Here is a 6,503-nt window from a genome sequence, read left to right as displayed (position 1 = left end):
GTCGGCGTCGAGGATAGCGCCTGTTGAAGGCGCCGTCGACGTGGACGGCCTCGGTTCCTCCGGTTTCCCGGTCTCCCCTCGGCCACCCACGGACCTGCGCTTTGTGTGTGGTGGCGCCGCCTTGGCGGCACCACCCCCGCGTGTGTGTGTGTTTGCTGAGGTCAAGGTCGACTTCGCTGCCTTGCCTCCGCTAGTGAAAGAGGGCTGTCCCAACTTCATGGTGCCGCACCCCTGTTGTGTTTGTTGTACCCGTAATGGGTGTTTGGTAGACGGCCCCGCATTCGCGGTACCCGCCACCAGTAAGGTACCATCCGGTTTCCCTTCAGGTCCCTGTGAGGGTTTGGATCTATTGTTGTCCATGTTTAATAAGAAAGAAATTTCATCCACTGCGCTCCCTACCCTCCATGGAGCCCGCAACGTTGGGGATGCCGTATCGACACCGGGGCTACGCAGTAGATATAGATGTGGTAGGTTGGATTCCAAACGCGACATCGGGAGCTACAGATGCCCGGCTGGTGACCGCGATCCCACGGCCCCCAGTGGTTCCGAACACCCTTGCCCCGTCAGCATGGCCGGTCTCCGCGTCCTCCCAGAGGACCCCACCCCATCTCGCCAGCGTAAAGCACCCGGCTCATCCGTGCAGTTACGCATGTCCATTTCCCCGCAGTGGCTAGCTACGGGGCTACCGTTTAGCCTGAAATCCGGACCAAAGAGGGCGTGTTGTCTCCCGCGGTAACTAACCCAGACCCCGTTCGACTCAGCCCCCCAGGACTCCTTCATCCCTGCGTACGGCGATCAACTGCGCAGGACACACGCAGGTAGGCAATTGTAGTTGATCTACCGGGTCACCTACTATACCCGGCAGATGGCCTGTCATACTTGGCTACAGCAGTCCGGGGTAGATGGTAGTTGCGGCGCCCGTTATGACTGCTGCATTTCCAGGGTGTGCGACCCACTCCAGAGGAGCTGACGCCCCAGGAATGGGTTCGCCCCCAAGCCCGTACGTCGGCGAGCTGAGGGCGACGTGGACGCGTATGACAGACTTGACAGGGGCAAGCCAGCTTATCGCCGCACCCTTAAGCCTACTCACTCCCTGCCCTACACCCCCTCTGGTCACCTTACTCACCAACAGGAACACAATACTGCTTGAAAACAGTATTATTTTGTTGATATCTTCAGTAAGGTCGAGGTACTACCCCAGTCGAGCTGCTCCATATTTTGAGCAGGAAATTCCTGCTGTGCCCTACCTTAGTTCAATAATTTTACTACTATAGGTAGTGACCGGATTCCGTTGCTGTAGAATTTTTGGGGCTTATCATTAAAAACCCGCGACAAGTAGTTTTGACACACCTCTCTTAATGTTAACTTTACACTACCTAAAGCATTCTAAATATACCGAAACAGATGAAAATCTGAGGGTACAAGATCAAGGCTATATGGTGGATGCATTAAGACTTCCCAAACAAACTCTTTCAATTTTTATAAAGTGGCTAAAGACGTATGTGGTCGGGCGTTGTCATGATGAAAGACCACACCTTTTCTGTTGATCAATTCTGTCTGCTTATCCTTAATTTCTTGCTTGAGTCTCATCAGCTGTTGCCCGTAGAAATTCGAATACATAGTTTTTCTTGGAGGTAAAAGCAATGAATGATGAAAAGAAAACATTTATTTCGTCATAAGGTGATATACACACTTAGCGAAAGTCAAAATAATGTCATTTACAAAAATAAAAATACAAATAAATTTAAAAAACAGAACTCGACAATAATAAAAGAAAGTTAAGGCAGCAAAAAAATCAGACAATAAAATAAAAATAGGCCTCCACAAGTTTACGCCAAAAATAACGTGAACTCATATGTTTTGCCCATAGTCACCACGCTGAGCAGACGGGTTGGTGACCGCAGTACTGGCTTTGTCGCACCGAAGACGCTGCTGCCCGTCTTCGTCCTGTGTATTTCAAAGCCAGCAGTTGGATGGTTATCCCGCCATCGGTCGGCTTCTTAAGTTCCAAGGTGGTTGTGGAACCTTGTTATCCCTTAGTCGCCTCTTACGACACCCACGGGAAAAGAGGGTGTGGCTAAATTCTTTAGTACCGTAGCCACACAGCACCCGTAGCCACACAGCACAAGCATTGACTATCGAAGTAAAAAGCTCAACACCGGCATCAGTTGTTGAGCGTCCTTTAGTGAAACCGAACTGCTTGTTGTGTAAAAGATTATTTGTTGAGAAATGGTTTAAAAGATGACCGAGAATCACTTTTTCAAATATTTTCCTACAGGCAGATAGAATAGAAATGGGCCTGTAATTTGTTAGATCTGTATGACAACCGGACTTAAACAAAGGTATAACTTTACTATGCTTCATAAATGTTTTCTAATGTTTACGCGAATTTTACTCATTTAATAAAACACTTTTTTTTTCGGATTTTATCGCGGTTTATTGTTAACTTTTGATTCCCGACGTTTCGGATACTTTACAGCAACCATGGTCACGGGAGGACTGTCCTCCGTGGAGTCCTCCCGTGACCATGGTTGCTGTAAAGTATCCGAAACGTCGGGAATCAAAAGTTAACAATAAACCGCGATAAAATCCGAAAAAAAGTGTTTTATTATATGCTTCATAAGATCAGGAAACTCACCACTTATAATACATTCATTAAATATAATCGCTAAGTGGGGTGCTATGATATCAACAATTGTACCAATAATTTTTACAGATATACCCCAGAGGTCAGCGGTGTTTTTAATTGCTAAAGTTGCCTTTTAATCCCACCATACACTCAACATCACCTTATCGTGTGTCAACCCGTGTTTTGCGATAGTCTGTGCAGTATGACCAACCTTTGACGACGATTTCTTTCGTACATATTTATCGTAGGTGATCCACTTTTTGCCACCAGTGATCACTCTCTACAAAAATGATTCAGTACATTCGATTAGGTCTTAAGAAGGAACCACAGACGAGTACACGGGCCATTAAGTTTCTTTCGGTGAGTTCATGTGGTACCCATATATCGAACTTTTTGTATAGCTGGCTTTTTTCAAATGGGTAGAAAATATTTTATGGTTAATTCTCAGATATTCAGCTACATTGTAACTACCCAAATATTGATCTAGCTCCTCTTTTTTAAAAATATATCGATCTTTTTTGTATAGCCATGTCTTTTGAAATGGGTAAAAACTGTTTTATTGTTAATTCTCAGACATTTTCTCTATATCTAGTGTTTGTCCGTAACTGGGCGATCATAGTGAAATGCATCTTTATAACCAAAATTTCGTGACTGAAAACGCTTAAACCAATTTTGTGCTGTTCTTACTGACATTTTTTTTGCGGCTTGAGTCAAATTTTTCCCTTTTTAAACTAAAACTTTAAAATGTACCTAATTTCTTCATTGGATTCACCAATTTTATTGGATGACACAGATAAACAAATGAAAAGTGGACGATAACTGTTTATCACTTTTTAATTACAGTTCTAAAATGTCACTTTTTCATGGTATCAAAACTAGCCAGTTACAAACAACACAATCAAAAAGATTTTATTGCAACTTTTTACTAGAAAATACGAAAATACTTTATTGGTTAGATAACAAAGGATCAGAGGGGAAAATGTCTTTTCGTATTTTCTAGTATGTTTACTTTAATTTTTGACTCTATTTTTTTTTTCATAAACGTTTTGCCTCTCTGTAACCATTTCAAATGTACAATTTTGCAATATACAAAACCAACAATTAAAACTTATTGATAGTGCCGTAAGTTTGGGTACAAATCTTAAAAATCAAAATTGACCCCTGATTGCTATGTTGCTATGCATGTAATAGAGACAATTTGACCAATATTTTTTATGGTACACTGCTGGTCATTTTGTTTACCTATATGATAACTTATTTATTGTTTAAAAAAGTTAACTATTTTGATTTGTTACGTTGTTTGATGCGATGTATGTCATGAATAGAGTTTTTTTTATTTTTCTATTTGTAATATTGTCTGCGCTATCTATCATCTTAACATGGTAAATTTATAAAAAAATATATATTACACTACATATAGGCTAAATCCAAGGCAAAATAAATATAAGGTCTTATTTTTTTATACGCAAATCCTCGAAATACGGATATGATAAGAAAACAACCTCAGTTTGCGTAGAATTCTTAAATCCAGATGTAAATCTCTCAGCTCGTCTCCCCGACCTTTCACCCACGCCTTTAATGGCTAATTCACCATTTATTACTTTTATATTAAAATGAAACTATGAAGAGTATTATAATTTGAAATGTCTCATTGTGATATTATATATTTTGACAAATGTAGAATGCATACATTAACAAATTATTATTAAATGATTTGACAACTAAAATAACTTTGAAATATTAGTTACATTGTTATAAACTTAATAAAAATATCGTAATTTCGGTTAAAGAATTTAAAAAAAAACTTCTTAGTATAAACAAATTACAAACCCCGCTGAAAGTTCCAGATAGATCCAAATACAAAACGATGATTGATGGGAAGTTATTGTTAACTCTTGTGTGTTTGAAACAAGTATTCCAAATACTTTATTCAAATTTGATATGTTAAAATACAATTTTTATGTGGCCATTTTTCGATCCAGATAGATCTATCAGGACCCCCAATATAACTTAACATTTTATATCGGAGTTTTTCAAAATGGGAAGCGAACAAATCTGTTTTTTATTTCTATAATGAAATGCTAGAAGTTCTATAAAAATGCGAGTAAAGCTACGTGGATGTAGTTAATATGTATTATTTTCTCCCTACATTGCTATAAATGTTATTAAAAATACACTCGTAATATAAAATGTATAAACGAATTAAATAATCAATATGAAGAAATAACATCACATATTTTATTTTAGCTTTTATTAGGCCATTATTTTAAAATTATTTTTAGTCCTTAAATCCGATATAAATACGTAAATAAAAACTATTTTCAGTGACGTAGCGTGGGCGGTGCCAGGGCATCCCAAAAAACCCCCTTAACAATCATCAAAAAAAATAAACAAATCGCGTTCGCACCGTATTTTTTGTACCTAAAGAACAAAACTACGATAGATAGGAATAGGATCGAAGTGCAGTAGCAACCAGAACTACAGTTTAAATCAATCACCTACATAAATATTAAAAACAATAAATGAACATTATGCTGTAAATACAGATTATGTTTATTTATTGTTTAAAAAGAGGATGGCTTCTTTCCAATGGTCTTTATGAGGCAAAAATGGACGACTCTACTGTTTTTGCCAGTAGACACGCTACGTATGTCCATGACGTACGTTTATTTAATGCTATCAAATTTATGGCGACATATGAATGAACCTGAAGAAAATTGTGATGGCGCTGAGTGTGTTCAGCTAATAATTAAAAGGGGAAAACATTAAACAGATAGGTATGGGTGGCAAGTTTTAGGTCAGCCTCGGGTGGTAAAGCTCACGCTACGCCATTGATTATATCATCTAATAGTTCGTAATTTTATTTTTTCTGTAGGTCTTAATATAGGTATCACGTAAAAGCTATGAAATACGACAATTAATATAAGCGTAGCTATGTATTATTTACCTGAAATCGTAAATCTTTTTGAAATAAAAAAGGATTACATTACAGCCTATACAGTCCACTGCTGGACACAGGCCTCCACAAGTTTACGCCAAAAATAACGTGAACTCATGTGTTTTGCCCATAGTCACCACGCTGGGCAGGCGGGTTGGTGACCGCAGGGCTGGCTTTGTCGCACCGAAGATGCTGCTGCCCCTCTTCGGCCTGTGTATTTCAAAGCCAGCAGTTGGATGGTTATCCCGCCATCGGTCGGCTTCTTAAATTCCAAGGTGGTTGTGGAACCTTGTTATCCCTTAGTCGCCTCTTACGACACCCACGGGAAGAGAGGGGGTGGCTAAATTCTTTAGTGCCGTAGCCACACAGCACCCGTAGCCACACAGCACAAAATATATAAAAAAGGATTACGTAAGTTAAAATTAACAATAATAATTATTAATAACAAATGTAATGAAATTTATTTCATCACAACTTCAATTATACTATCCGATACTTGTAAGACATCCTAACTATCGTGGTTAAAAATAAATACATTTAGCTAGCCAGTTCCATTAACGACCACTGCGCCGAAATTGAAACCCGTCATCAAAAAAATTAAACTATAGATAAAAAAATTAGATGTATAAAAACAAATAAATGTTAAAAAAAAATCTACCAATATAGAATAAGATCAATCAAATATTTATAAAATTAAAAATATAAGCTCTTTTTTATTTACCCACATAAAAATCTTAAGAAATATTAAGCGCATGTGGGCTGCTGTATTGACGTGAAGCACCAAAGGGACGAAGTATCTTTTTATAAAGCCATATTAATACTTCGTCTAAGGTATCTACTAGCTTACATGTCACCGAACGTAGGCGAAACAGTTTTACCCGATTACGTCGAAATAGGGCTATGTTATTCACCTACTATATCTATATTAATATTATA

Source organism: Melitaea cinxia, chromosome 26, assembly GCF_905220565.1.
Source record: "Melitaea cinxia chromosome 26, ilMelCinx1.1, whole genome shotgun sequence".
NCBI lineage: Eukaryota > Metazoa > Arthropoda > Insecta > Lepidoptera > Nymphalidae > Melitaea > Melitaea cinxia.
Note: the sequence above shows the minus strand (reverse complement) of the source record.